We start from the raw sequence: 22,298 nt of genomic DNA, 5'->3' as shown, positions 1-22,298 counted from the left end.
AGGAAGTACAAGTTCCACCAGACTTGATCTTGGTGGTTCCACCAGAGCTTTATCCTGGAGCAGGGAGTGAGATCCAAGTATCCCCAGACTGTGCACAAATACATAACTCTGTCTTTTCTGGTAGATCCTTCTTGCAAGAACAGAAGTGGAAAACAGACTTTAATTTTCAAAGAAGGTCTTTTCACAAGGAATTTTTAATGCATTTTTTTCCCCTCTTGATTTGTCTGAGCTTTTCTAGTGAAGATGTTCATTGACTAGATCAGTGAATAATTCCCTCTCAACATTTGGCCAGAAGCTACGGGAATTTGTATGATATTATTATGTTAGACTTATCACACTCTATTTTTTCCCCACTGTTTCCAGGAAGAAGGTTTCCAATCAATAAAAACTTTACAAATCAGGATTCACCCTGTGCTGTGCTACCATATGTTTGTTCCCATAGTTCCAATCATAGTTAATATGATTATCCAATATATTTGTGTAACTATGGACTAAAGACTTAAACAGCAAAACACAAAAGTGTTTTAATAGAAAACCCACCAAGATTTAATAAAAATTCTCCCTTCTTGCCTCCTAGATTTCTAGTCCTGCATGTGCAGCCCACATAAGAGAATAGGAAGGGTTTTTTAAGGATATGATTCAGATTTTCATGGACTCAGAATTATATATGTTTCAGGTATACTCAATGATTCTGACAACTCTCTAAATCCTGGTTTACTTTGTGGTAGTTTTCTCTCTTTTTTTCAACTGGAGTTTGAAACTTAAATTGGTGTTAGTGGCTACAGAGATTTCCATTTTTTTTTCAGATTTTCAGAAAATCAACATTCATTTTAGTAAGAAACCTTCTTAATCTGAATCCTTTGTATATGCAAATTTTTATGAAATCTCTTCTCATCAAAATATTCCAAAACAGAAAGGGAAAAAACATTTCTTCTGTTCAGAAGAGTAAGTACTGAGTTTTAGAAATCAAGGATAGAAGTTGGCACCAAAAGTTCATAATATTTTGGGATTACTCCCTAAATACATTCATATTCTAATAACACTACATTTAGGTTTTCTTTCAAGTTTTGTCCTTTTTTTTTTTTCCCCCTTATTGTTGGAGAGAAGTCCCTAAAAGTTAAAGGAGCTGCAGGAACATGCCAAATAGTAAAAACCACTCTGAACAGAACCTCTGTGAATTTCTGTGCCAAAAAGCCCATTACAGCTCTGGAATTCGTGGTGAAATAACAGTTTATGCCGCATTATTCTCATGCAGCTACTAAAATTCTTGTTCATTTTAAGAGCTTAGCACCTGCTCCAGCTTCCATGAACTTCCAAGATGGTTTGCCAGACACGTCTGCTCAAGCTGAGGCAAGGATGGATTGAACTGACTGGAGTCTGAAGCCTCCATGGAATACCTTTTCTGTCATTCTCCCTGTATAAATTGCTTGTCAAACAATTCCAGGTTTGTGGCAACTTGTGCTGTGTTTGTGCAGCTGGACAGATCACCACATGAAAGACAGGAGGGGGAAGGAGTGAGGAGGTTCAAAGTTAACTAAGAGCAGTTCTTGTGAACGTTGGTATACAAAGTTGGGCTCCCCTGTTGGTTTTGATCAGATTTGGTGAATACCTGCTGAGTTTATCAAAAGTTGTCATTACTTAACATCTGCCTCTGCTTTGATGTTGGTGGTGTATTTGCTATCAAAACCTGGGCCTGTATTGCTGCCCTTCCCTGAAAGGTGTCAGCCTTAAAAACAGGCTCAGGCTGCTGAGAGGAGCTCTGAGGCTCCCTGGGAGCCAGGCTTGCTCCTGCTTTTGTGCACATGTGAAGTATGGAATGCAGTATCCAACTGGATTATGGACACCTTGCAAAGAGGGGCAGGAATTGTCACCTGTTTGATCCCACATATATCAGGGGTGAACATCTGCAAGGGGGTGCCCCATAAACATTAACAGGATATTGCTGTCACTGGTTTTATTCAGTCTCCTGCCCAGTGCTAGATGAAATAAAATGGAAGTGGAATGATTTGCAGCTGGAAATTGGATGTACCCAGGGAGCTGGTGCCAGAGCAGCAGTTCCTGTGATGGGGTGTGTGTGTCTTGGGGTGTATGGCATTGACATTTGCCAGTGTGAATTCACATTTGGCTTGACAACTATCAACCAACTGCACAAGGCGTCTTGACGTTGTTTTCTTGGGGGGAAAAAAACCATATAGAGGAGTGTAAGGTAGAGGAACTTTACTGGCTAAAATACAGAATAAGCTAATGAGTCATAGCAGTGATTTAAACAATGTACCAGTACTTCTGGGAAAAGAACAGAAGGCCTTAAATAGTCATTGGAAAAGCTGAGGTTGGAAAATACCCAGTAGTACAAACATATTGCTCCTAGGAATCTGAAGACATGCTACCTTTCAAACTTGGTGGCTCAAGGTGGGTGCTGAACTTAGCTTTGATTTAGGAATAAGAATTGCTGACCAAATGCAAGGGAAAAAATATTGTTATTAAAAAGATATCAAGATTTTTATTTTAAGCAGACTTTGGTAGAAGGGGATGAACAAAACTGTTTTGTTCTGATGGGTGTTTCTTGAAATAAAATGTAGGTGGCAATCAGGTAATGCATCTTTAAGGGATGGTGATGTCATGACTTGCTTGTGGAAATTGTGAAGTGTCAGTGAATTCAGCTTAAAGATTGGAATCTCCAGTTTGCTCAAAATGAATAAATGAACGCTCATTTACACAATGCCATCTTAAGAACAAACCTTAAACCAGGAGAGGCAATTGCTCCCATTAGTTCAGATGTGTTCTCCCCCTGCTCAAGAAAACTTCTCTGCAGATGCCCACAATGATGCACCCAGACTGCTGCAGTGTGAAGTATTTCCTAAAAGGAGAGGAACACAGAAGTGACCCTCCATTCCCACTGGTGTCCTGGCTGCCTTAGGGAAGACTGTGGAGGTTGGTGCTGTCATAAAGTGGGGTATGAACAATTTGAGAAGAGTACAAAACTCACTGGGTAGTTGAATAGTTATGAGAATTATTTATTGGAATGATGGAGTCTCTTTTTTTTCCTATTGCAAATGGGATATTTCTATGCTGACACTCATTCCAGGACAGGCCCATCTTAAGGATTCTTGGTAAAATGGACAGTTAAAAGCTTTTATTCATGCTATGGGATTAATAATGGCTGTACTTGACCATGTGTGCTGTAATTCTTTTAATAGCTTCATTCCATTATCAACTATTTATTAAAAAGATTTCAGCACAGATATGGGTTTTATGGAGATTACTGTGCACTATACTTAATTACCAGATGTTCAGTTTGTTTACAGTATATCTGGTATTCAAGTAAACTTCTCCGTGTGAAAACCATCTAAAATGAAAAGTTAAAATACCTCTGTAAAGCTTTGTATTATAATAACTGGAAATGGAAATTCCAGCTGGGCAGTGTTATGAAACTAAAACTACAAATTTTCAATCCTGCTCCAAAACAACGCTATTAAACTCCAGTAAAAATGTGTTTCACTGTCTGAATTTACCTTATGCACTCAGTCCATCAGATAAAACATCACCCATGTGTTTTTCATATTCTTTTAGTTAGTTTATTGCTTTCTTTCATCAAAACTATACAAACTCAACTGTATGCCCAACTTTGAAACCAAACTTTGGAGTTTTACAGTTAGGAAGTTCTAAAAGTCAGACATGCTAAAGTCCAGGACGAGTGCTTTGCATTGTCTCACTGCAATCATGAAGCTTCCTTAAAATTCTGGTTTCCAGGCAGTTTTTTTATTATTCATTAACTCTGATCTCTTTAAATGTACCTCTTTTAGAAACACATAACTAACAAAGGTATCTAAGCCTAAGGCCAGTCTGATATGAGCTCAACTCACCACCTGGAAAGCAGAAACGCTTTTTATGTCTCAAGAAGTTGGCTGATCCAGAATCTTTCTGATTGTGAGTCTACTTTAATTCCTATTTTACATCACTCTGTACTGGGCTGACACTGTTTTTCCACTTTCTCCTTCCCTATTATTGATTTTGGGCAATTGTAGTATTTTAGACTCCCCGTTGTGTCTTATTTAATCCTAAGCTAAGTAACTCAAGCTGTTTTCCAGTCTTTCAATTCCTCTGGTAACATGTTTTCTGGTTTTCATCTTTCTATGACCAGAACAGCACACAGATATTCTCATGCACAGAGTCTCATGAGTACCCTTGTAATAAATTTCATAATTCTTTTTCAGGGAAACATTAATGAATTTCAATACATCTTTCCATAGCTGCATCATATCAGCAATTCATAGGCAACTTGTGGTCAATTAAAGAAACCAGATGACTCTGTTCTCTTCACTTCTACCTTGAGAACCCCTTGTTTGAATCCAAAATACTTGTCCCTACACTCTCTGTAGATGATAGCACTCTGTATTTCACTGTATTTTCTCTGAACACAGCTTTGATTTCTCCCCTCCCAAACGTGCTGTTATGTCACACTCTTGTTAACATTAAATTAAATCTTTCTGCAATTGCTTTTCTGCTATACTGGCACTACTTACCCAAGCCAGCTCTGAAGTTGCAGTGATTTCATGGCAAACACTTTTGTGCTGGGATAACTGAAAAATCTACAGTGCTGGTGCTTTTCTCCTATTTTTACCTGCTTCAGAAAGAGCTGGAATGGCCCAATTATTAATACAACCTAATTCTATAATAACAATACTAGGTATTCCTGCTGTCATTCAGCTTTGTGTTTCTGTCTCTGGGTGCTCCTGGCAGGAACAGAGAGATCCATCCTGCTGCTTCAGTGAAACTTCTCAGTCTGAACCTCACCTGGTTTGCTTTTAAACTTCCTCCAAGCCCACCACACAAGCAGTGACTGGTGCTATCTAACACCTCTTTGCTTTAATTTCTGTAACTCAGGCCTGGATCTGCTCTCAGGGGCACATAGGGAAGTTTTATTGTTGACATTACAGAGAATGGAAGCAGGACCCAGGTGAGCCGTGACCCATGACTGATACCCCAACACAATCCCTTCAGCCCCAGGTCTGATTAGTCCTTCAAGAGCTCCATCATAAGGACATGAGGGTGAGATTTCATCCTCTTCCTGTCAGCTTCTCATCCACAGAACAGGCTTCTTCCCTTGCCACTCTTTATTAAAAGGGACATCACCCTAGAGAGAGCATCTAAAGGGATTATCACACAGTAAATGCAATTACCTATTTCTCAGCATGTTGCCATTATTTGCAAGTGAAACATGATAGGTTTGATCCCTGTGTTGAGTATCCTCCACTGTGATGGCTACAAATTTCAAAGGTCTCAAATAATCTGACATAAAAAATGATAAACAAATCAAGGTTTAGAGGCTCAGCTAAATTCTTAGTAGCTTGTGTTTCAACTGTTTTAACTTAAGGACTTCTGTTTGCTTTGCAATGGAAGCAGTGTAACCATGCTTTGGAGGAATTATTTGTCTGTATCCCAGCAGGATAACAACATTTGGTTGTATATGATTTGTACCAGAATAATTACATCAACAGTGATGAAATAAAGAAGACCAAAAGTGCTGTGCACTCCCTCCAGAGCTGCTCCATTCAGCTCTTGCCACTAATAACTGCTTGAGACTAAGTTGGGACTTCAGTCTTTTGAAGCAGCAGAATCCCAAGTTTTCACTGCCCTTTTTTATAATGAAAATGGTGGATCTTACACTCACAGAATTGTTCCTCCAAACTCTGGGGCACTGTTTAACCCCAGTTTAAAGTATGGTGCAAGACATCAAAGGGAGGTGACAGCATTGTGGTTTTCAGCATTTGTACTTATTCTGTTGTCAGAACTCAAGTTCTATTGCAACAGAATAAAAAGGCAATTTCTATTTCTGAATTATAATATTTTCAGTTATTTTTCGTATTAGTACTGGCAATGCCAATAAACACTGTGCAGAGAAAATATTTACATTTTAAATTAACAAATAAAAGCATTCTAATGCTTATGTTTTGGAGAGAGTGAAAAATTCAAGATGAGGCTCAAGAAAACCCAGGGAAGGAAAAAAAAAATGTTCCACAATGGCTTTTTGTTTGTTTTCTGGAAAACCTCTGTAGTCCAAGCTACTATGAGGATTGCTTAATGTCTAGGATTGGCAAGTGTTGTTTGTGAAAGGATGCAGGTGAGCTGCTTGCTGTTGAGAAATGAGGTAGTGTGCCTCTCCTGACAGGAGGCCAGGCAGGGTGGCGTGGATATGAAATTCTTGGGATACTGGCAGGAGCAGTGAGTAGAAGCAGTGTTCTGAGAAGTTGGCCAGGACCTTATGAGAAACTTGGAAACCCTTCTGGAGGGGAGGGGTGGACACTCATGTGCATGCTGGAGGAGATGAAGAGGAAGAAACAAGCTAGAGAACATGACAAGGCACAACAGGAAAATGGGAAGGGGAGGAAACTGAGGAGGAGAAGAAATTGTGAAGGGGAGGTGTCAGGAGATGTGTGGCTGAGGGGAGGAGAGTGTAAGAGAAGTGAACTGGGCAGCTGCTCATTGAGACTGACCAGGTAAGGGGAGGACAAGCAGCCATACCCAGCCCTCAGCCCTGAAAGGCTGAAGTGCAGGAGAGTTACATTCACCCCAGTTATGGCAGCCAGCTGTGTGAATTGATGTGCCACAGAAGCACCTTGGGGTTTGTCTTGTAAAGTCCCTCTCTTCAGGGCTCTCTCTTGCATACTGTGAAATGTTTTTCAAACCAAGAATCTCTGTAAGAATCTCTTTCACCTGGAAAGAGACCCCTCTGGGGTCCTCCTTGCCTCACTGAGAAATAGTGTGAGACCTGCCCAGCTCTGTGCAGGCACACAGTGCTGTGGTGACTCATGTGACACCCAAAGCCAAGCTCCATGTGGCACAAATAGCAGCAGAACAGGCCCTGGAGTGTTTTAGGCTTCACGAGCTGTGAGAGCCCTGACAGTTCTATCCAAGGGTAATTCAGCCCTTGGTTTCCTTCCCAACTGTCAAGTCTGCACTTGTATCCACAACTCCCTGTTCCCAAAGCTTACAGTGGGGTGTTTGAGTTGCATGGCTGCATGGAATAGCAGTTCCTGTGCCTCAGTGGTGCCTTGGGGCTAGGTTTTTTCCTACCTGTACCTCTTCAACCAGTGTGCTCTGGTTGTCACTCTGAAGATCTGAGACTCCAGCTGTGGTGATGTAGCCTCTGAGAGGAACCATGCAGGTTTTGATTCAGGTTTGTCAGCACGTGCTTTAACTCAGCAGGGTGTGTGAACGTGATGCATTGTTCAGGGGTCTTAGGATGAGGGAAGAGATGAGAATCTTGCCTCTACGTTTCAGAAGGCTTGGTTTATTATTTTATGATATATAACATATTAAAACTATACTAAAAGAATAGAAGGAAAGATTTCATCAGAAAGCTTAGTTAAGAATAGAAAAAGAATGAATAACAAAGGTTTATCTCTGACCAAGACAGTCTGGACAGCTGGACTGGGATTGGCCATTAATTAGAAACAACCAGATGAGATCAATCCCAGATCCACCTGGTACATTCCACAGCAGCAAGTAAGAATTGTTTGTGTTTTGTTCTTGGGGCCTCTCAGCTTCTCAGGTGGGAAAAATCCTAAAGAAAGGATTTTTCATAGAACATGTCAGTGACATGAACGTGCTCACCTTGTCATGTCACAGTTCACTGTCCTTAAGCCCTCACTCAAAACCAGAGTGTCCAGGAACAAGGCTGCCCCTTTCCACTCTGCTCCATTTTGCAGTCTCTTTTCAGCACAGTATCAGGGCAAGCTGACCTGAGCTGTGCTTGTCTCTTCTGGCCTTTTTCCACCACTGCTGAGTGTGAAGGAGCAGTGAGAGCAGAAGGCAGTCTGCACTGGTGTAGGTGAAATGCCTTTTCCTAGATCTTTTCCTAGTCTTTTCCCGTTTGCTTTCCACAAAGGAAATCTTATTTATTCATCGTTATTTCACTCCTTTGGAAAAACAAGCAAACAAGAATAGGGGCTGGATTGTATTTGCTGATGGTTTGGTGGGGGTTTTTCTTTGGAACTTCTGTCCTCTTCCTGTGTTTCAAAGCACTGGCTCTCCAGGACAGTGTATTTAGGAGTCTTGTACTCAAATCTGACCTCTGTAGTGCCACCTCTGCTTGGCTGTTGGTGGGGTGACAGAGGTATTTCTGTTCTGTGCTCAGTGGAATGGGGCTCAGCCAGTGCAGAGCTGCCTCTGCCATGGCAGAGAACATGATGTTTTGTTCAGAGTTTCCCATGAAATGTCTGCAGCTGAAGTCCTGCCTTACATTTGAAAAAACATTGAAAAAGTGATGTCTAGTTCCTATTGCTACAATCTGTTTATTTCCTGTCAAGCATCTCATATAGTAACCTAAAATAAAAAAGAAAAAAAAAAGACAAGTCTTTGAGAGATGGGTGTGAAACCCTGAATTCACTGAAATCAATGGAAAATCTGCCTTTGAGTTCTGCAGTTAGGCTCTTGCATCAAAAATGTGGTTACAATTAGGAGTAACTCTCCTCTGCCACTTTACAGTTCCTCTTTTCAAGAGGACATTTCAAACTACTGGCTAACAAATTTCAGTCTAATGCTATTCTCATTTAAAAGTTTATTGAATTATACTGAGCTTTAAAAAGCCTTCAGGATTCCAGTTTTTATCTTGGATTTAGATACTAACAAACCCTCTTTCTATTTTTTCCCTGTAGCCTGGAAAGAACAAAGCTTCCAGTTGCCTTGATAGGCTTGCATATTGAGAAACTCAGTAATTTACACAAAGACATTTTTCCAAAAGGAAATTGTATAAGCTCTGGAACTACTTTTCCACCCTGTGTACAAGAAATCTTCCAATTATTCAATAACTTAGAGGTGTTATTCCTATAGGAATACCAAGTACCCATGGTCTAATAAAGTGTAGCAAATAAATCTGATTTATCCAGTGACACAGTTTTTTGAAATATTTTCCTTTTGTTTTATATGGCAAGATGAAAGAAAACTATGCTAGTGGGTGCCCTGTGAAGAGAATTGTTCATGAACATAGTTTAAATGCCTCAGATCCACACACACATTCAACTCATCAGTCAAGTGTCAAAACAGCTTAATTGCTTTTTTCACAGCTTTGATCATACTTGTGTTTTATTGGACTGTTCACATTTTCTCTTCTAATCACTTGTTATCTTTCCATACAGTTCTAACAAGTACTGTCTTCATCAAGATTTTTGTTGTTCAACTTCCCTATTTCATTTTTAATCTGCTAAATGAGCATTTCCTTTCTTTAGACAAACAAATAAACCAAAAGGGTCAATTTGCTTTTGTGTCTTGAAACAAAGCTCTTTTTGTTTGATTTCTGCTTGGTCATTTATTATCCACAGCATGTTTGATATTTGTGATAACGAATTTTACAAGGAATAAATTACATGCACATCCTGATGAATAAAGCCCCTGTTACTGTGCAGTCAATAATGCTGGTTGCAAACTTTGTTAATGTCTTACAAATATTTTTGGTAATAACACATCAGGCTTTATTTATATTTCCTAGGAGAAAGCTGTCCTTTAACAAACTCAGCAATTTATAAAGAGGCATGGCTGGTGTTATCCAAGGAGATTTTTAATCTTAAACCCTCCTGTTCTCAATTAAAAGGTCTGACACAATTCTTTGTCCAGCTTGCCTTCTGTTTATGGCATTTACATGAAATATGGCACATTATTTAAAGCTAACAGTATAATTGTGTGTGCTTCATCAGGTCAGAGCACAATAATGCATGTGCAGTGCTCAAGACTCAATTTACTCTCTACATGCATTATAACCTATTTGGCATGATTTTTTCCCAGTGTGTTAATGGCCAATGATGGCTCTGATCCAGAAAAGCTTTTAAGCATTCACCTAACCTTAAGTAGGTGATCAGACCCCTGAGACTTGCTGTTCTTTGCTGCTTTGTGCTCTAAACAAACAAACACTCCACTGTTTGCTGCCCCAAGCCTTCTCGTTCCTGCCATGATCCTCCTTGCTGGAAGGATCAATCCCAGTGGCACTGGGATCATATCCCAGTGCTCTTGTGTCCTGCTGTGTCACCTTTCATCCCATCCAGGGGAGATCTGAGCCTCTCACAAGGACCAGGGCAGGTGGATGTGAAGCAGCCTGAAAATGGCTTTGCTTGACCAGGCAGACCCCAGCAAACACCACCACCACATCAGCTGTGCTCACCTGCCCTGTAACCTTGACCCCAAAGCTCCCACTGGCTCCCTGTCTGTCCCAGGCACAGCTCCTCACATTCCTGCTGCTCTCTCACATACTGAGCAAGTCCTCCTCCTCATCTTGCCAGCCTGTCCTTCCCACAGAGCCTGATTCCAGCCATTGCCACTCCTGCTTGAGCTGTCCCAAAGTCTCTGTGATCCCAGCCAGACCATGGCACACACACCTCCAATTCCTGTACTTTATTCCCAAAGCTGATCGTGGCAGCTCACTGGCAGCAGCCATAGATGGTCCACAGATACAATAAATACATGTAAATAAATGGATTTGTACATATAAAAATATCTCTGGGGTGGTTTCTGAGGTGATGCAAAGTTCCTGCTATCTGAATATGGCACTTGATAGGGTCCAGAGCCCAAACTAGAAATTTAAACTAAACTAGATCACTGAGGAAAATAAATCCATGATACAATCCCTCAGTGAAGGCACTGCCACAGTTGTTTACATTTGCACTGCTCCTTTTATTCCAGATAAAAATTAACCAAAGTTAACTCAAGTGTCCCCAGCAAGGCCTGGTGTCATCTTCTTTTCATATGAATATTCTCCAGTTTCCATCTTTTACATATACCATTATTGTCAACTCTGCACATTTTTCAGGCCAGAAGTTATCTTCTCAGGGTGCTGGACTTGATGATCCTTATGGATCTCTTCCAACTTGACATTCTGATACACCCTTTTTCCTTTTGTGTTAACTGTATAGAGACTGTCTGTGTATAGCACTATTTGTTCAGTGCTTTACAATTAAAAAAAATATTGTTATGGGACTGATAATTTTTCTTTTTTTATTTCTTTTTTTCCCTCTTCAAGTGGAAAATGGAGCTGTAATACCCATGATCTTTTCACTGTGCAGCAGAGGCAAGACTTGCCTGCACCATGTGATGGTCATGACCTGCTGCCCACCCCAGCGGAAAGGGACAAGGATCAACAATTAGGTGGTCACTTGATTCTTCCCACTGATTTTCCTCATTTTGTTCTCTGTTTCCTCAAAGTTCAGAGGTCACACCTATTTGAGGGAAGATTTTCTCTTATTTGTAATTGCCTCTCTGTGCTTCTCTGTGATTAAAGTGCCAAGTGGACAAAGGTGAGCACGAGCCCATTTTGTTTGGCTACAGAGGGAGCCAAATGAGCTGCTCCATGTGAGAGAAATTATGGAAGGAGAAGACAAAAGTGGATGACCAAAGTCAGGGAAGTTCAGATGCAGAATGCTCTTCTCTTTGGTGTATCTTTGCATCATCAGACAGTTTTGCCTTTAAACTTCTCAGATGGTGAGTGCAGGAATTCAGCTGGTTAGAGGCCAGGTTTGTAAGGTTACTGTGAGCCCAGGCTCAGCTCCCTGTCTGACAATCATGTTCTAAAATAAACCCATCTTCCATGCTTTTAAATTGGGGCCCATGATAAATACACTTTTAAAAATGATCCTTGAATCTGATCAAATCCTACAGTTGGGTGTTTACAGCAGCACTGAAGACAGTCTCATGAATGTAATAAAACTAAGTGCCCATTTCAACAACCAGATGTGGGAGATAAACATGCATGTAAGGCCTCACACTTAAAAGCCTTCCACATGGCAAGTGAGAGCAGCCCATTGTTCACTATGGGTTTGGGGTTTTTTTTCCCTCTGGATTCCCAGCAGAAAGGGAAGTTAGCTTTATGGGCTATTTTTCTTGTACATTTGCTTGATTTCCTAATGGCAGGGTGCCTCAATCACTCCCCAAATATTAGAAATCTACAACTTTGATTCCTTCTGCTCCTGGGTCTATAGGAAATAGGAAGGGTGTTCTAAGATCCTCTTTATTAGTGTTCTGCCTCAGTCTGGAGGTTGTGTTTACACAGTACCAGCCTGGGGCATTTGAAGTCTAAAAGTCTGAGTTGCTGCAAATACAACTTCTGTGTTCCTTAGGGTCAAGGCTGATTTTGTTTATTTTTTTAAATTCTGAAAATACCTACAGCACTGTACAATTTGAACAGTTTGAGCAGTGGAACAGGCAAGAACAGCTAGAGAGCATTTATTTGAAAGTTGACATTTCACAAACTGGATCTACACTTTACTTTTGGCCTTTTTTGCCAGACTGAAATAAACAGCTCAGCTAAAACAAACGTGGTGGTTTTGTCTGACTTGGGTTTTTCATGATTGAAGTGTATATTGTATTTCAGCAGATTGCATAAGGATGTTACTGAGGCAAACTTTATGCATTAAAAAAATATATTTTATTAAATCCCAATCAGTATAGTTGGAAAAAACCCAACCAGGAACATATTCAGACATATAAGACTTTTGCAGATCTGAGGACCTCTAAGAGCCCATATACCCTCAGCAGATCAGGATGGGTAATTATCAGCTGTAAATCATCCTGCAAGGTTGCATGACCTCTCTACAGGTGAGGACATACCCTGATTTTGGAAAAAATCCTGTTCTCTTCTGCTGAGGCAGCCACGTGGAGGCAGCAGTGGAAATTGCATCCCTCAGATGAACACACCAGGCCATGAAAGCAGGTGCTCTGGGCATTATGCCTTCAGCTACATGGTGCCTTCTGGTCCTGGCAGCTCCTCTGAAGCAAAGGCAGTGGCAACAGAATTAGTCAGTGTGCAAGATGATGATGATGTCAGTGGAACTAATCTATTTTAGTCTATTTAATTATTGTGTTTAGCAGTCATACAGCAAAGTCTTCCAGTATCAAAAACAAAGATAAAGGCAGACTGACAATTAATTAAAGTCTACCTGCTTTGGAGCATCCCTGTGTCTATTTTTAGGTTCAGCAATTAAAGAAAGTTGATACATAGACCATATAAAATATCCACAAGCAGAAGCAAGAAATCAAAGCCCAGAGTAAATCTGGGTTCACAAAAGCCTTTGTTCCAAGTAGTGAACAGACACACCATAAAAACCCAAAATTAACTATTTCTTGAGGATCTCTGCAATCCCTAATAATGAAGAAAAAGAACTAAACATAAACTTTTAATTTAGCTCTCCCTCTTAGCTGTTGCAGCCCTGTTATTTACATTTTTGTAAGACTGGGTTATTAAATATTCAAGCAGAGTTAAAATGACTAGAAGTGATTTATAGTGTCAGTCCAGAAGATTGTTGGTTGTTTTTTGTTTATCCACCTGTTTTCTGACTCCTTGAATAATTTCTCTTTCTTTAATTAAAAGAAAAAAAAAAAAAAAAAAAAAGGCCAGCCTGCTGCTACTGAAACAAATAGGTACTGTAGGGCACTTGAGTCCCAGGCTTTGTTTTGCTGCCTGCATTAGGTGGGTTTAGGGGCCAGATGCACTGAACTTTGCAACAGACAGTGCTGGGACCATCTGTGCAGAGTTGGGGGGTGTCAAAGAAAGGCTGTTTGTGTAAGTCGTGGGAAACATAGTGGCCTGCCTGCCAGTGTGCTCCATGAATTGAACTAATTGAAGATTATACTCTAGAGCTTGCCGTAGCTCAGTGAGAGGATAATCCTTCATCAGCTGCAGTCGCAGCCAGTAATTGGTGCTTATTACAGGGAGGAGTTCCCCCGCAGTGCTGCAGAAACTGAGAGGCTTTAGTGTTTAATTACTGTCTTTCAATAGAGATGGGAGGAAGGGGAAAAAAAAAAAAGCCTGAGTAAGAAAGTCCGGGAATAAGGGGAGGGGCAGCGAGTGTAATGCAATTTCTGATAGTCTAGGCTAGACATTTAACAAGTGAGAGCCCCTTTTGTGTGAGGACACAGCATTCTGGCATGGATAATGAACCTCTGTTGTTTGTAATTAACCCCCGCGTCACCACAAAGTCTTTGTCTGGAATATTGTCTTAAAGGGATTGTTTTCCACACCTCCAGCACAGCTGAAAAGACTTTAAAGGTCTCACTTGCCACATTCGTGACAGCCTCACTTTTGAAAAGGTGTTTTGGTGGGGTGGCTTTGGTTTGGTGGGTCTTATTTATTTATTTATGTGTAGTTTATTGCAGCCCTGACTGTAGGTGACACTCCCATTTGTCTCTGGCTCCATATTCATACTTCAAGATGATAAAGAAGAACTTAGGACCATACACATATACAGCTATGAAAAGGCTGTTGAATGATTCTGACAATGTTGATTTAGCTAAAAAGACATGGTGCTAGGGGTTTTATTTTTGGGTTTTGGATTTTCATTATATAAAATTCTACCTTAGGTTAAACCTGATGTAATATGATAGACCTGGAGTTCTCACATGTGCAATTTCTTCCTTTTCAGGCACAGTTTTCTCTTACTCCAATTCCTTCAATATTGGCGTAAAATAGATGAGTCTTACTGGGGAGCTAAGATGAGCCACTCTGGGCCATAATCATCTGAATTATGGTTTGTGTAAGAGTTTCTAAATGTTAATGGTGTTGAAAAATAAGGATGCAATTTAAGCAAGGTAACCTAAACCCATTTCCCCAGTTTAAAGGGTGGGGGCCTCATGGGCAGCTCACAGGCTTGTGTGTGGTGATGCCAGTGTTCCAAATGCTGTGAGGAGCCTGCACTGGCACAGAGATGGAGCACAGCCTCAGCATCATTGTGGCCCAGAAACGTAAATCCTCACCAGAGAAAGTCTGGGGCAGAAAGCAAAGGGGCCCATCCCCTGGACACTGCAGTGTACTACTCCGTGTTATCATTTATTTGTTTCCATTTATTTATTTGTTTATGGCATCCTTGGAACAGGGCAGCACTGCTCACTCATTTCAGCACCAGCATGGGATTTTAAAGTTAATTCCATTTGACTTTTTGCTTGTGAAAATTGCACAAATAGAAGTTTGTTTCTTTCACCTAAGTCTTCTAGGAAAAAATACAGCAGAGGCTCCTCTGTAAGGGTCTTAGACATTGTTTGATGTTACAGAAGACAAAAAGCATGCCTGCCACTGGAAAAGTCTTGCAAAACTCATTTTATATGTTTGTCTGTCCCCTCTCTGCTTCTATGTAGAATGTAAAGAAGAAGGTATGTCACAAGAGGGTAAATTAGGAATTAAATGCAACTATTAAGTAAAAGCAATATCCCTGGTAAAATATGTACATCTTTCCAGAGTTTACATCTGACACCATGTATTTGAATCTGTTTAAGTTTTAAGCTTGCATGCTTTTTATAATTGTATTTTTTTTTTCTACACACGGCCAAGTACTTAACTGTGCACTAAATCCTATGGACTTCATTAGAATGTAAGTATGCATTGGAATTCATTAGATCTCTGCACTATCCATTATTTTTCTTGTGGCATCAGATAACTGGCAAATAGCTGGGAAAAGTCACCATGCCATGAAAAAAATCCCCACCTTTATTTTATAAATAGCCATAGGGAGGTATAAAAGCTTTCAAAATAAGGAAATGGATCAAAAATTCACAGTACAAATTTTTTGTATCAAAAGCAACCTTTCTGAAAAGAAAGAAGCTCTTTATTTGTCTCTTGTTGCTGAATACAGGCAACAATAATGACCTAAATGAGACCTGCTGAGTGCAAACAGAAAACAAATGCATAGTGGGTTTCTAGCATCAGCCACTCTCAGATGCTTAATTGCAAATTGTTAAATACACAGAGTTACCAATTCATTTTAACAAAATAGCATTCACAGACTCTCACCAGTTTCAGCCTTGGCACCTGTTGAGTAGCTCCTACCATCAAACAAATAATTTGGCTTTGACACTGAGTAAATATCAGGGCTCAAGCATTTCTTGTTAACTGCAAATATCCAAACCCATCAGTGTTTGGTACACAGTGTGATATTGGATATATCTGGGAGATGCTATTCCTTCAGTAGAGCAAGGTAGAAGGAAAGGAAAAGATTCCAGTGCACTAGGATCTGTTTCTCTTAAATTTTTCCCCCAAAGCTCCAGGAAAAATACTGGAACAGCTCCAGCTTTTCACTGTCCAGAAGTCTCTGTAGTGGCAAGAATCATGTAAAGGTTGGAGGAAATGTGACTTCAAATTGATGCCACAAGGAGCCAAAAAAACCAAGCCAAGCCAAACCAGAAGAGTTTCCTGAGCAACCTGAATCAGTTCAGCCTGGGAAAAGTGAGTAGACAGATAAACCATAACAGGGCAAAACTGGCTAGAAAGGATGAGCAAGAAGGAATCTGAGCTCTGCTCAAGCCAAACAGGCTGGAGTGAGGCTGAGCAGGAACCTGCCTGGGTGTGCTGGGCAGCTGATGGCTCAGACAATCTCTCACCAGAGACAACCTTCTAGACAGATTATCCTCCATCTTTTTATCTTTTTTACCTTTTCCCTCAAACCAGCCAAGAGAATCTGCAAATGTATCTAGATATGTCTGTGTGTGTATGTGAGATTTATGTTTATAATACATGTAACTTCAGTAGCCTGAGTTTTGGAAACAGTTTAATCTAATTACAGTGATAATAAAGGCTGGAAAAATTAGTCTGTTCTCATACCTAAAAAGCATAAATGGTCCCTCAAAAGTATCCACATAGAGATAAAATAAAATAAGTACTTTTACAAGCTATTTAGAGAGTGTAAGCCTTTGGGGAAACAACATTTTTTCAAAGGTATTTATCCTGTTTAAGAGAGATTTGCTTTGCAATTTTTAAATACCTAAGTGTTTTTGTACAAAATCCAGGAAACTTTTAATGGGTAGGTATTGTATAACTTGAAATGCCTTCTTAGACTTCAAAGTTTTAGGAATTATAAGTTGCTGGATGAAAAGAATATTCCAGTTATGCATTTTAAGTATAATAAAGAGTAGTAATAATTCTTGCCTTGCCTCCAGCAGGCCTCAGACCATTGTTGGAGCAGTTTGTTAAATCCATGGCAATTGCACTCATAAGCTGAGTTACACACAGGTAAAAGCAAACATTAAATGAAGGGCATAATTAGAGTTTGTTCCAGTAAAACTGACTGGAACAGGGCAGGGCTAGCCAGATTAGCTCATGTAAGCTTCACATTTGTCCCAGCCCTTCACTGAAGTGATAGAAGAAGGGAATGCTGCTTCTTTAAACAATTTTAATTATTTTAAATTATGATTTCTAGTTTAGGTGGTTGTAGAGCAAGAAGGTGAACCAAACTTTGACTTTTTTCTGAACATAGAAATCATAATCAAAAAAGCATGTAAGATGTTTATTTTTGCAAATATAACTATTTTAAAAGTCATCCTATTTTGAAGACTGACTGGCACTTTGGAGTGCTTACAGCTGGTAATGCCAGAGAGCTCTGAGGCCATGTGGAACCACTTCAGCAGGTCAGAAACATGCATGCTATGATAATATGTCATCCAGGAAGTTCAGTGTTTGGTAATTGGCTTCCTTGGCTTTCTCCCTCATTGTGAACCCTCGATGTAGCCCCAGAAGCAGATTCCTTTCCCTGGACACACTCTCATTTCCTTGTCCATGTGCTCACAATTCTCTAGCTGAGAATTGCATTAAATAGGGTTAATGTTACATGGTTTTCTTCATCTTTTTTTTCTTTAAGGCCTTAAAACTGTCTACTGCATTTTCTTCCAGTGGCACCAAACCTGATGGGTGTTTTCATTAATTTCTGATTTCTCCCCTGAATTATGTCATACCATACCTGGCTATGAACTGCTGCTGCTTAAGGGGCTTCCATAGCACACAAAAAGAAAGAGGAAATCCCTCAAACCTAATTTAGAGGTTCATAAGAAGCATAACTGCTCTTTGGTAATGCCCTTTGACTCACTTCAAAACTGCAAAAATGCAGTTTAACCTTTTACTGGCAAGAGAGCCACAGTTCTGAGAGATTGTCTGACAAATGTAGGGCCTTGTAGGTAAAACCCTTCTATACCAAGGAGCCATGAATAATGTCCATAATTTACTATTTATTAATGACCATCTCTTCCTGATCATAAACTCATTTTCTACAAGAAGTCAGAAAACATAAAACAGCACTGCCTTTCATGAAATGCTGTGTATGAGGGGAATCTGTCACTACCAGTAAAGCAGCAGTGCATAGGATCAGTCTACCCAAATTTATTAGCTGGTTTTAAAAGCTTCCTTCACCCTGAAATAACTACTAAAATTGCAAGGAAGTCACTGCTTTCTAATAAATATGTTTATTTTCTCATACATACATCCACACACACACACACTCACACACATATATAAATATATAGACACACAATTGAGACATACTATTTTAAATTAGTCTGGCTAACTTAATTCTATAAATTTTCTTGGAACATTGCCCTAATCTTCACATTCCCTCTGGTTTACTGACCCCACAGTCAGAGATTTCTGTTTATACTGACTGCCCTATTAAAAAAATATCCTACTGAGGTTTTGGCCTAATGGTATTTAACCAAGAAGGGTCAGTAAATTACTTTCACTAGTATAAAATATCAGGTGAAAAAAAAGAGAAAAAAGCTTTGGATAACATTTGAGGTACTGAACTCTTAGTATAAATTCATCCACAGGGAAGAGAGATATTAATTCCAAGCAGGCTGAAGTCCCTGGCCATGGAGGTTTGGTTGAGCATGGATTCAGACTTTGGTTGCAGACTTCAGCCCAGCAATACAAAGGAAAGTTATACTGAACTTCAGAGGCTCCCAGTTTTGATCTCATTGATTGTTTTGACTGGATAAAAGAATCAAGCATTTGGGATTAGAGCACTTAACTCTTTTAAGATTGGTTGAGAATTTACGGCTTATTAAGCAATTAATGTTTCTTTAAGCTCTTAGTTCCTTAGCCTGGCTGGGCTACTCTAAATTCCTAAGGAGACTTAGGTATCTACAGTGCCTTAGCATAGTTAGGATTTCTTCCCTCTCTAAAAAGACTTAACCATGCTAAGGTTCCTTAAGCATTTAACAAAGTTTATTGCTCTGTAGCTGTTGCAAATTTCCTTCTCAATTTCTAAACAAGCAAAGTCAGTGGAAAGAATTGTGCAATATGAATTTGAGAGATCAAGCTCTTACCTGAGACACTCAAGAAATGAAGTTAGCCTCCAAGTTAGCTCAGGCATGATGACTGATTGAGCATTTCCTTTGTGGAATAGAAACCTTCATCAAGTGGTTCTGGCTATGCCACCAGAGAGAATTCTTCTGCATTGATAAATCACTAGTGCGTTGAATTACTGAAGTGCCTGACCATAGAGCCCCTAATTTTTTAACTTAGGATTTTTTTTATTGTGTTCCTATATGTATCCTGAATTACTAAAGAATTCACTAGCTTATGAACATATTAATCCTATAGAGTTAAGCAGAAACTAACTTTTACACAGGTCAGTAAAGCCCTTGTATGTAAGAGATCTAAGTCAGGACATAGTCCTCAATGGCATTGAGTCCTTCCTCCTCTACTTCAGTGTATTTTGTTAAGTCAATAAAAATGTTTATTTCAAATTGTTCACATGCAAAAAAAAGACTATGGAATGCTTAAATTGTGTAGATCTTTCATGCACTTATGTGAGGAGAAAAAAGAATAAAATTAGATTGTACATTTTGAGCTAGCTGAGCAGGAAAAAAAACCACTTAAACATCTTGTTACCTAGTTTATGCTTAACTCTTCTTTTAAGCATCAAGATTGACATGGCTGAGAATTGTGCTTGTTCAGATGAAAAATTCTAATTCTACTCCAAATGGTTATAACAGAAGTGCAGTAACTTCTGATTCACTGGCAGTTCTTCCAGATGAAAAGATAGGTGTATCTATCCACAATGCAAAGTAAAATTGGGATGGCTTTCAAAGATGCTCTGGTATGAAATGCTTTTATTGCTGCCACAAACTATACAAAACTCCACTCTTTCCTTTGTATGCAGGGTAGCTTTTGAAGGAAGTGAGGACAAGTTATTTTTTGAGGCAGCATTTAATGGAACATGTAGCAAAATGGTTTTTCTTCTTTCTTCAGTTTATTATTCTGGTGTGGGTTTTGTGGTTGGGTTTTTTGGGGTTTTGTTTTGTGATATATGCTGTTACTTTGAGAAGACAGTTTTTTGAAGGTGCTTTCATTCACTCACAGTCTACAAGTTTCATATAAACACAACTAAGAGAATGGATGACAGTCATAGGTAACAACAGGCATCCCTCCTTTACAACAGTCACCCTTTCATGGTCCTCCTTAAACTGGTCAGTCTGCCAAACAACTTGCTTGTCTTTCATAGGAATTACCTGAGGCTAAAAACATTCACAAATGTCAGAGGCTGAATTTAGGTTCCTGAGCTTGAAGAGCTCATCACTTTATTACTGTACTTTATATGCCTAAGCTACAATTCCCAGTTACTGCAGCTCCAGCTGTGACAGCTCAGCATTCCCTCAGATGATGATCTTGAATGTCCAGTCAGAAAAGAAGCACATATGCTAAGGTGTCTAGCTGTGAAAAAGATCTTTTTTTTTTTTTCCCACCATACAGAACCTCTACAGCAGAAGCAGATATAGTCCTTTATCCTCTAATTTCCATCACTTCTCCACAGTAAGTAAATTCTGTGGCTTTGCCCTGAACTCAAGGCCTACAAACTACCCCTCTCCACTCACAGTTTTCTTTTACCACAACACTCCAGACATCTTCAGTTTCTGAACATTGGCAGTGATGGCAGCCAGGTATCTATGGCACAGACAACAAAGGCTTTCCATCTGCACCAGAGGCTTTTGAAGGAGAGCAGTCATGCTCTGGACTCTGTTGGACTGATTCTGGTCGTATGTTGTACCTGTGAAGACATCAGAGGCTGCTAAGCACAAAAGGGACAAAAAGCTGGTCCTGGTTAATGGCAAATGTGAGAGAAAACCTCCAAAGGGGTTCCTCTAAAAATCAGATTAAAGAAGCCCCTACCCCAACCAGTTCGGGAAAAGATCTCCCTGGAGAAAAGTGGAAAAAACCTGTTTATTTAACAGGCAAAGAATTCACCAGCACAAAAAATGAACTATATGAAACAACAAAGCCTCTTGCTGCTCCAAAGAGATGACAAGCTCAGAAAGTCCCTTGGTGGGCTGTAGCTCAGCTCACCCAGTCTCTGATCAGTCCCTCCAGGGCTGGAAATGCCCCAGTCCAGCCCCGGCCCGGTGCCCACAGGTGGAGCTGCCGGTGCTCTGCTGGGGGTTCTGTCCAGAGCAGGGTTAGACAGGTCCAAGAAAAAGAAAAACCACAGTCCAGGGAACTTCTCTGCCTCAGCTAGCTAAAAACTAACTGAAAGCAAAGGAGAGCTCTCTCCCACCATCTGTCTGTGCTGCAGACAGCACAGTCCGGGGGCTGAATGTGGAGGAGTGAGTGCAGTTCCTGAAAACAAACTCCACTCTTCTTCTCCCCCACTTTGCTCTCAGAACCAGTCCTAAAGGTGCAAAACTTATTTCTGGGCTAAACGAGACAAATGGGGATACAATTCAGTATCATAAAGTCACCCCAGGACAAAGCCATAATGGCTGTGCCAGGACTTGGTGGAATATGGGAGCAAAGACAGCTAAAACACCAAAACAGGAAGCAACTGCAACTTACACAATTCAAAAAACAAGTTCAGGTAAGCTGGAATTTCGTCCATTCTTCATGACTCACCCTGACACAAAGCTTGTTGTCCATCCTAAATCTGGTAAGTCTGCCCATTTTTTCTCTCATGGCTTATGAAGATGAATATCCCTGTACATTTGAAAGGCTGATGGCAGGACAGCCTTGCCTCTTTAAGTCATTTGGGTGTCTAAGCTGGAGATGCCACTTGTGTGCTACATGGGGTTTGTTGAGCATAGCAGTCTTCCCTTGTCCCTACAGATTTAAACACTACCAGTCTCATCCAGGATTCTCTTCCCATTGACTCCCTTTCTCTGTAGGCATTGCAGCTGCTGCTGCAGGGCCAGGTCTTGATCTTCTGACTCCTGAATTAACCAACTTCCTCCAGTGTGTTGGTGCCAGCAGGTCACTAGAGTACTGGAGAGATAGGTACCACGTCTTCTGTTTACAAACTCACCCCAGGAATGCTCAATCCAGAAATGGAAATCTCAGTGTGGATGTAATTGCCAATGGTGATTGGCTGCTGGAACTGCACTCCACATTTGGGGGAAGAATCTAACCCCACATCAAATTGCAAAGGGCCATTACCTTCCCCTGCAGCTCGTCTGGTGTGGAGTTCGGCTGTTTGTCTCTGTCCCCACACACGCTTAGGATGGTTCTGGCAGGCTGTGTCTCAAAAGATGGGTCTGGACTCCAGGGTTTTTCGGTCTTCAGAATTGTTTATTAT

The sequence above is a fragment of the Serinus canaria genome, chromosome 1A, assembly GCF_022539315.1.
Source record: "Serinus canaria isolate serCan28SL12 chromosome 1A, serCan2020, whole genome shotgun sequence".
Lineage (NCBI taxonomy): Eukaryota > Metazoa > Chordata > Aves > Passeriformes > Fringillidae > Serinus > Serinus canaria.
This window is presented reverse-complemented; position numbering follows the sequence as displayed.